We start from the raw sequence: 10,552 nt of genomic DNA, 5'->3' as shown, positions 1-10,552 counted from the left end.
TCGACTGCTGGAAGGAGCTCGAAAGACCCCCTTTACCAGCCGCATTTCGGACATGAGGGTGTCCGATCCGGGAAAAATCAGAGTACCAAAGTACGATGGTACGGCCGATCCGAAAGCGCACCTTCAGGCTTTCCATATCGCGATGGGAAGAGCAAGACTGAAGGACGGCGAAAAGGATGCCGGCTATTGCCGCTTGTTTGTCGAAAATCTTGAAGGAGCAGCGCTCGAATGGTTCGCACGCCTTCGTCGCAACACCATCGGGAGTTTTCGACAGCTCGCATCGGAATTCCTCAAACAGTACTCTGTATTCATAGACAGGGAAACCTCCGATGTGGACCTCTGGAGTCTCTCCCAGAGGGAAGACGAACCCCTCCGCGAGTTTATCAGTCGGTTCAAGCTGATAATGTCCAGGGTCAGCGGGATAAGCGACAAAGTGGCCATCGACGCGCTGAGAAAGACGCTCTGGTACAAGTCGAAATTCAGAAAATGGATAACTCTCGACAAACCGCGAACGATCCAGGACGCCCTCCACAAAGCAACGGACTACATCATAGTCGAGGAAGAAACTAAAGTCTTATCGCAAAAACATAAGCCGGCAAGACCATCCTCGAAAGACGCGGATCCGAAGGGGAAAAAGAAGAACTCTCGTAACGACAAGTACGTCCATCACGAGGGGGAAGATCTCCAAGGGGCGCATAACTATGCGATCAATTCGGAGCAAGGCCGGACCACGGGCAACACATGGACTCGCAATCAAGGGTACGACGAGAACACCTTCTGCGAGTTCCACCAATCCCGAGGACACTCCACGACCAATTGCAAAGTCTTGGAGCAAGACTGGCCGCGAAGCTACTCGCTGGAGAGCTTTCGGAGGTAACTAGCGTCAAGGATCTCATCCTCGATTCTGATCGGCCCCCAAAAACGGACAGAAATCTGCCCGCTGAAAAATCCCTCAACGAAACCAACCCGGGGATAAACGCGGTAGGAGGCCGGATGACAAAGGGAATGATAACAATCGTCGCAGAGTCAATATGATCATCGGAGGATCTCAATACTGCGGCGATACCGTGTCGGCCATCAAGGCTTACCAACGGAAGGCAGAATCAAGCGCAAATTGGCCTACATGGTCTCCTCCTCGAGACGGCCAAAGTTGCTCGATCACCTTCACAGAGGAAGAAGCCGGCGGTATCGACCAACCTCACTGCGACCCGCTCGTCATAGATCTCGTCATACGAGATTTAGAAGTCGGAAGGGTACTCGTCGATACGGGAAGCACGGTCAACGTAATCTTCCGCGACACTCTCAAGCGGATGAGTATCGAGCTTGGAGAAGTAATTCCAACGCCAAAACCACTCACGGGTTTTTCAGGCGAAGTGTCGATGACTCTCGGGTCGATCCAATTGCCAGTCATGGCCAAGGAGATCACGAAAATCGTCGAATTCGCGGTAGTCGACCATCCCGCTATCTACAACGTGATCATGGGAACCCCATGGCTCAACGCCATGCAGGCAGTTCCGTCAACTTACCACCTGGGTCTCAAGTTCCCAACGCCGAACGGAGTCGCGGCCATCTGGGGATGCCAAAAACAGTCGCGACTATGCTTTCTCGCGGAGCATAAGTTAAGGCAAATCACGGCTTCTGCAAACGGCAAACGCGCGAAGATAGATCGATCTTCGGCCAAAAGCGCCCCGCACCACGACGAAGTAAAATCATCTGTCAACGCAAACGCATCGGATGTCGAAGCTCGACATAAACCCGAAGCCCACGCGACAACTCAACCGGAACATCCGGAAAATAGCGTCGACCCAGCCACGATCGACACGGTCAAGGCGGACATCGCGACACCAACCGCTGAGTAAGAACACTCGCGGCATGAAACAGAACTACGAGATGGCTTGATCCTCGAAAGGGGTACGTAGGCAGCTTGTCAAAAGACGAGTTCAGCTATCCCCCTCTCTAAAAAGGGGGGGAGTGGGTGCGTATACTCATATACTCCCACAATCGCCATTATTGTAATCGAGTTTTTAGAAACATAAAATTTTTACAATATACACTGTCTTTTTATCGAAAACGCCTACGCTTCAGTTTACACTCGTCTGCGGCCTCATCCGGCCCAAAAACGTATCACCTCTCAAACACGCAAAAATGCACGCATAATCCTCGAAAATAACTGCGAGACGTCGCAAAAAGTTAAAATTCGAGGACGATGCTAAACAAATTGTCCAAACGCGACCACCAAAAACCTTACACCCCGTTCGTCGATTGGCCCCGACGAACACGCCAGCCGTCTTAAACAAACGCAATCCGATCACTCTTTTGATCTTTAAAAACGTCCAGCACAAGGACAAAAGCGCGCTACAACAAAAATCCGAAATTTTGGTTTAGCACTTCCAGTTTACTCTGAGAAGATGCTCGACTCGTACCATACAAGTCATATAAGCCGAGAACATATCGCGGACTTTAAACCGGTGCGAGTCAGGAAGAAATCGCAACAGGAAAAACGATAGCCGGCTAGTCACCGCACAAACCTTAACCGAAAGTAAACCTAGGTCTTGCCCTAAACCCAACGCTCTGGTCTCAAACATCTCAAGGCATGATATCTAAAAGATACGAGATCATAAACCATGCCTCTCCGTTCGTATCTCAATGTTCTCGAAAATCGTAAAGACAGATAAATTTTTACGAAAATCACGAACGAACCAACAGATTGAACGTCTAATTAGAACTACATACGAGACGACAACTCGTATTTACTTCAACCTTACTCAGGAAAAACTTGAAACAAAACATTTATCATATAAATAAACCGCGTAAAAGCGGCAAGGGATTCAAAGCCACCAACGGCCAGTCCCGGAAATACAAATACGGCCATCTTGGCCTAAACGAAATCCAAATTCAAAGGGCCACATTCGGCCGAAAACAAGGATAACTGATCCACCCCTCATACTCCAAAGTCGAAGTCCCCGGACAACGAAGCACCAAACGCATCCGCAGGACGATCCACTTCCTCGCCACCATCGTGAAAATCAATCGGGACCTCCTCGGTATCAGGAGAAACCGGGATGGAATCCCAGAACCCTTGAATCCTCTCGTCGATCGGAGGGATAAGCGCCTCAGCGTGGGCACGGTCACTCATCCCACTCTTCATCAAGCTCATTCCTCTTCGAACACATAGTCGTCGGCTTGCGTCCGCCAAAGACCTCCGACCGAACCACGGCACTCGCGAAAGTCGCCCACCGAGGTAAAGGCATTCTTAAGGTTCCCGTATTCAACCTGGAACTGAGATGCGCGAGTCTTCATCACCTCAACGATTTCTCTTTTGCCTTTCCTCTCCGCTCTACGAACAGCCCGCGCATGATCGCGAGTAAGCTGTGCCTCTCGCTCCAGCATCTCGCCTTGCACGCGAGCAAGATCCCGCTCCGCTTTCTCCGCTTTAAAACGGTAGACCATGGCTTCTCTATGACCCGCCTCGATGGCCGAGCCCAGCAAGCTCAGGCCCTGCAAATTCGATGGGCGTGTTACAAATCCATACATAGGATAATAAAAAAAAAAAAAAAAAAAAAACCCCATTGATGATGCGAGATCCTTCCGCAACGACTCTCGGCCTCGCCGATTCTTTCGTAGGAGGAGGAGCATCGAAACCCGATGGCAGCCCAGCAAAGAAATCATCGAAATCCGGAATAGGAGCCTCGCTCGAACCGCTCCCGTCGCCGTAAGCAAGGTTCGGATCCCATCCTGGAAGCATAGAGTCGTCCATCGAAAACTCTATGTCGCCGAGATCGACATCTTTTCCCTTCCAAGAGCTCGACTCCGGCACAGCTGTCGGAGCTTCGACGGGATTCTGGTCGTCGGGTTCGGAGTCGCTTCCCGTGTCCGCATCCAGAGCGGGACCAGGTTGCACGAATCTCAGTGCCTTCCGAACCCTCTTCGGCGTAAAAGAAGTCCAGAAGAAGGGACCATTCCTGAGAAGATCCCTCACCGAAATGATATCTTCGGGGAACGGAGCAAGAGGATTGATGAAAGGACGATTGTTCGGCAACCTTCGGAACAGTGGAATGCAACTCTCTTCGACGGACGCAGCGTCCAAACGAACAAAGAAAAAGAACTTCTTCCACGAGTTGAAGTTTGAAATGAACTTCTTAACCACCGACATAAATTTCCGAGGGACAAACCTATGCTTATCCGAATCCGTGACAAGTTGAAGCCTCAAAAGCGCTTCATAATGATCGACGGAGAGGGAAAGGCCATGCTCATAGCTTAGGACCAAGATCCCAATAAGGTGTTGAATGGCAAGGGGTGTCAACTGACTTATCGCAACTTCGAAACGGTCCAACACTCGGACGAGAATTTCGGGTATGGGGAACCAGAGGCGACAACGCACTATGAACGCCTCATAACAAGTAAAGTAACCCTCCGGGGGGTTGTTAGCACATTCCCCGCGGCAGGGAACCCGGAACTCCACGGCATCCGAGATGTGGTAGAACGACCGCATCGTCGCGAGAAACTCGTCGGTAGTCCTGCTTGCATCCTCTTCCTCGACTCCACGATGGACCAGGATCGGGAATGGCTTCTCCTTGGGAGGGGTCAACGAGCCATAATGAGCAACCCACCATGCCTCGTTCTCGGCAGGATGCACCGAGTGAGGCACGAACTCCATCTTCGGAACGATGAGCTCTTCGTAAGGGCTCGCGGACGAAGACCCTTTTTTCGCAATCTTTTTCTTGCTCGACATCTTTGCACTTCTCTTGAGAGAATAAAGGAAAAGGGTGGAAAGAAAGATAGAAAGTTTTTTTTAGAGATCTTAGAGAAAAACAAGAAAGTGAAAAAATTATGGAACAAGTTACCTCTCTTCTTATAAGACATGAGGATTTACTATTCAAGCTCGGACTTTCGGATATTAATTCCACCCATCACGCCTAACTTGCCAAACATGCCTAACCGCACGCTAGGATCCTACGATGCATGATCCTAACGGGCTGGGGGGCTAACTGTTGGGGTCAAAAACGGTCACGACGGAATTACCACCCGAAAACCCTCGGAGATCGTATTTCCGAAAGAGTTAGTAAAAGAAGGGATGTAATTTTCGTAAAAATAACCTATACGAGGTTTTTACGAAGAAGTATCCTTTGAGATTCAAACCAAACCCGAGCCAAGTTCGGTCGCAACGTAGCAACCAAGCTCAGCCAAGCTCGGTCGCTACGTAGCGACCGAGCGATCGTCCCGCTCGGTCGCTACGTAGCGACCGAGCTCGAGCCAAGCTCGGTCGCTACGTAGCGACCGAGCGATCGTCCCGCTCGGTCGCTACGTAGCGACCGAGCTCGAGCCAAAGCTCGGTCGCTACGTAGCGACCGAGCGATCGTCCCGCTCGGTCGCTACGTAGCGACCGAGCTCGAGCCAAGCTCGGTCGCTACGTAGCGACCGAGCGATCGTCCCGCTCGGTCGCTACGTAGCGACCGAGCTCGAGCCAAGCTCGGTCGCTACGTAGCGACCGAGCGATCGTCCCGCTCGGTCGCTACGTAGCGACCGAGCGATCGTCCCGCTCGGTCGCTACGTAGCGACCGAGCTCGAGCCAAAGCTCGGTCGCTACGTAGCGACCGAGCGATCGTCCCGCTCGGTCGCTACGTAGCGACCGAGCTCGAGCCAAGCTCGGTCGCTACGTAGCGACCGAGCGATCGTCCCGCTCGGTCGCTACGTAGCGACCGAGCTCGAGCCAAGCTCGGTCGCTACGTAGCGACCGAGCGATCGTCCCGCTCGGTCGCTACGTAGCGACCGGGCTCGAGCCAAAGATCGGTCGCTGTGTAGCGATTGAACCTTTCCGAACAACGATACGACACCAGTCCTTGCATTCTCGTCAAACCTTCGAATGCTATCTCCCGAAGACCGTGGCAAGCTCAGTCCATGTTTCCCGCTATTCTAAATCCATCGATCAAAACTTCGATTAGAAACCGCGGAAAACTCGTAGTAAACGTGTCGAGTCGGAAGACGGCCCAAAGGGACCTAAAACACGACTCGAGGCCCATCCTACGATTTTTCCTAATCAAAAGCCCGTGAACCACAGCATGGTTCACGCTTGGCCCACGAGGAAGGATAAATGTCAAGTTTCCGCGGATAAATACGGAAGTTTTGAAGATAATTGTGAAGATCGGGAAAAATGGAATATCTCCATTTTTTGCTATGACGGCTTAAGGGCAGAAGAGTAAAAACGTAAACCGACCTTGGAGCTAGTATATAAGGAGTCCTAGGCGAGGAGCAGAAGAAAACTTTTTCAGAGCAAACTTAGCACTTAGAGCGATTTAGGCAACTTTCCGTTTTTGTTATTTCGAGCTGCGACTCAATTAGGTTTAGCCGTCTTAGGGTTGCTAGAACTAGGAATCTCGCCGACAGCTCTCGAGCCCAGGCTTATACCTTGTTGTAACGCTCATACGCAGATTCGGAATAAGATCTACTTTGCTCTCTTTTCGATTTCTTATCTTTATCGTTGTTATTCTCGTGTTCTGATTGCTTGACGTGTGGTAATTAACAGATATCCGGGTCCTCTGGGAAACTAGGGTTTTCTTAGTTTCCTTATTTAAACGGAAATCGACAGTGCGAATTTCGGTTCCCACAACGCCTAACTTGCCAAACATGCCTAACCGCACGCTAGGATCCTACGATGCATGATCCTAACGGGCTGGGGGGCTAACTGTTGGGGCCAAAAACGGTTACGACTGAATTACCACCCAAAAATCCTCGGAGATCGTATTTCCGAAAGAGATAGTAAAAAGAAGGATACAACTTTCGTAAAATATAACCAATACGAAGTTTTTACGAAGAAGTATCCTTGAAGATTCAAACCAAACAAACCAGGCTCGGTCGTTGCGTAATTACTGCGCATACACGCCGCCCGGTCGCTACGTAGCAACCAAGTTCGGGCCAATATCGGCCACTGCATAGCGATCGAATGTCCGACCCATTCGGTCGCTATGTAGCGACCAAGCTCGAGCCAAAGCTCGGTCGCTACGTAGCGACCGAGCGCTCGTCCCGCTCGGTCGCTACGTAGCGACCGAGCGTTCGTCTTGATCGGTCGCTACATAGCGACCGAGCCCGAGCCAAGCTCGGTCGCTACGTAGCAACCGAGCGTCCGTCTCGCTCGTTCGCTACGTAGCGACCGAGCTCAGCCAAGCTCGGTCGCTACGTAGCGACCGAGCACTCGTCCCGCTCGGTCGCTACGTAGCGACCGAGCTCGAGCCAAAGCTCGGTCGCTACGTAGCGATCGGGCCCGAGCCAAAGTTCGGTCGCTGCGTAGCGATTTCCAAACATCGATACGACACCAATCCATGCATTCTCGTCAAACCTTCGAATGCTATCTTCCGCTATTCTAACTCATCGATCAAACTTCGCGGATTAGAAACCGCGGAAAATTCGTAGTAAACGTGTCGAGTCGGAAGACGGCCCAAAGGTACCTAAAACACGACTCGAGGCCCATCCTACGATTTCCTAACCAAAAGCCCGTAAACCACAGCATGGTTTACGCTTGGCCCACAAGGAAGGATAAATGTCAAGTTTCCGCGGAAAAATACGGAAGTTTTGAAGATAATTGTGAAGATCGGGAAAAATGGAATATCTCCATTTTTATGCTATGACGGCTTAAGGGCAGAAGAGTAAAAGCGTAAACCGACCTTGGAGCTAGTATATAAGGAGTCCTAGGCGAGGAGTATGGTGGAGAGAACTTTTTTAGAGCAAACTTAGCACTTAGAGCAATTTAGGCAATTTTCCGTTTTTGTTATTTCGAGCTGCGACTCAATTAGGTTTAGCCGTCTTAGGGTTACTAGAACTAGGAATCTCGCCGACAGCTCTCGAGCCCAGGCTTATACCTTGTTGTAAACGCTCATACGCAAATTCGGAATAAGATCTTCTTTGCTCTCTTTTTCGATTTCTTATACTTTATCGTTGTTATTCTCGTGTTCTGATTGCTTTACGTGTGGTAATCAGCAGATATCCGGGTCCTCTGGGAAATTAGGATTTTCCTAGTTTCCTTATTTAAACGGAAATCGACAGTGCGAATTTCGGTTCCCACAGGGGTGGCAACCTGGGAGAAGCTCCCCGACTGATGGCTGGTCCCTTCGGATAGGAACAAATGGCGTCGGTACTCTTCTTCCGGATTCCAATGTTCTGCACGATTCTCTAGCCATTCCTTCATGAGCTCCTATCTAGCCGAGGCTTTCAATTTCTGAACTAGTAGATCCCGGCGAGCCACCATGTCCTACACCTGGCCACCAAAGGGTCAAGGTTAGGCATATCCTCAGCACCTGTTGATGAGGTGGAAGATAGACCATTAGCCGATAAAGCAGCCCTCTCTAGTTTTGGCGGAGGAGTGTAAGAAGGACGCCGCTTCCGCGCTTTAGCCTTCTGATACTCATCATAGACAACCGATACCAGGAGCCTCGCCACTTTCCCTGGAAAAAGCAATGTAAGAGACAAACAAGAAAAAGTCCTACTGGGTAAAAACTAAAAGGGAAGGCTTACCCCAAACACGACTACGACGCAAGGCTTCCCTGCTCACCAAAAAAGTCACCCATCGGAATCGTCGAGGAACTCATATTATAAGCTTCGCCACTGCTTCTCCAGCAAAGGATACCGGGCGGGACACATCTGACAAGCGAAAGCCAAACATCAATAAAACCGGGCTCCCAAAGGAATGGTAAAACTCAAAGCTTAAAGGAGAACTTTCCAACGGTACGCCAAGATGTTGAATAACCAAGCGGCTCTTGGATCTTCACGAACATGTACCGAAGGGGTGCCATCACGTGATCGAAGGCGATAGAACCCTGCTTTGTTCACCAGAGGAGCGAAATACTAAGAATATAAAACCTCATGCACCCGACGGAAAATCCATGAAGTTCCCCGAGTACTTAAATGACCATTAAAGTCCTCCAAGTCAAAGGAGTAAGTTGAGAAGGACTGAAACCGAAGAAAGATGATACTTCGCCTATAAGAGAAGGGATAACACCTGGAAGCCTGCTTCCAGATATGCCACATAGACAGCCACCTCACTCACTCCTCCATCTGGAGCACGTTCGAACTCAGACTGAAGGATGAATCACATACTTCCTCCGCATGATAGCCAAATCTCCCTCTCGGATCTCATAACGGGGACCATCATCGAAGAAACAAGAACGACGCCTTCTCAGAGGTGCCATCGGAACCGCTTCACTATCAGCCTATGGAACATCTACCGAAGAAGGAACAGGAGATGAGAAGGGATCGGCGAAAGTACGACACAGCCTTGGGCGACCACCCACCAGTGAGGACAGAAACATAGGCGATTCGGGATTCATCTTTCTCAACCAAGGAGTCAGTGCTGGAATTGGGTTGAGGCCAGTTAGGAGATATTGCGAGCCCTTATATAATTCCGGTTCATTCCCTTTCGCGGGATTAAATAAGTAATTAGAGATGTTTCCAAATATCCTGGAAAAATCCCTGACATAAAGGACAAGAAGTGAAAAGGAAACCCGGTCCTCGCAAGAGAAAGGGAATTCCCTCCTAAAAAGGAAAGTTTCTAGAAAGGATACACACTTTTGAAAAATAAGAAGAGCATCTAGTATCATCAACCGAAAAAGGGCCTACGCAGGCCTTTAGGCCTCCTCTTCAGGGAAAAACATAGCTCCAGGCTCCACCGTCTCCAAGACGCCATCAGAAGCCCAGAGCTTCTCCGTCTTCGACAAGAAATCAGCGGTTCAAAAATTACGCCAGACCCCGGTCTGGTATAAGGGAACCGGTCCCCCGGGTTCAGAGTTTGGTTCCGGCCTGAGTGGAACCCGGGATCGCAAGATTACTGGAGCGATGTCCTGCTTAAGAGAAGCCTGCTGAGAATGAGCACATGTTATTTGAGTGCACATGTTATTCCCCGAGTTCGATGACGAAATCGAGCAATAAGGGGCAAACTGTTGAGGGAAAATACTCTTGTATTGAATTTCTCCAGACCTCAGGCAGGACACCGGCCTCTTCAACCCCTCTAGGAGGCACCCCGGTTCCCCGCTACGAAGTATTCCGGGTCCGGTCCCAGGGACCACCCCCTTCCCCGGGGAAAAGGAAAACTTTCTATAATGAGAATGTGACACCCCCGATCGTAGATGACCAGAAATGACACGGTCGATGTTCCTCGATGGTCAATCCGAGGTTCTCAGAATACTTCCGATCACCTTAGACTAACAATCAAAGAACACCAATGCTCCTATCAGATATCACTCTAGGCTTTTCAACCCGAAAAAGCAATACCCGATAGTTAGTTCGTCCGGACAAGGACTAATATCATATGGAACCCGTACTTTAAAAACATTCTTTATATATCATTTAAAAGCATCTTTCAAAATTTGTTATAAATTAACCTCGAGGTTTTCGGTCTACAATTCTTATACATAAGATATATCAAAATGACTTTGCAAGGATAATAAAACTACCGCTGGCTAATGATATTCCTTCCCGTCCTAGAGTAAGGTCTCCCGTCTACTGATTACCTGCATCACAAATGAGTCATGAGTAAACTAGTTACTCGTCAGTGAGCCTAGTCCCG

This window comes from Brassica rapa, chromosome A03 (assembly GCF_000309985.2).
Source record: "Brassica rapa cultivar Chiifu-401-42 chromosome A03, CAAS_Brap_v3.01, whole genome shotgun sequence".
Taxonomy (NCBI): domain Eukaryota; kingdom Viridiplantae; phylum Streptophyta; class Magnoliopsida; order Brassicales; family Brassicaceae; genus Brassica; species Brassica rapa.
This window is presented reverse-complemented; position numbering follows the sequence as displayed.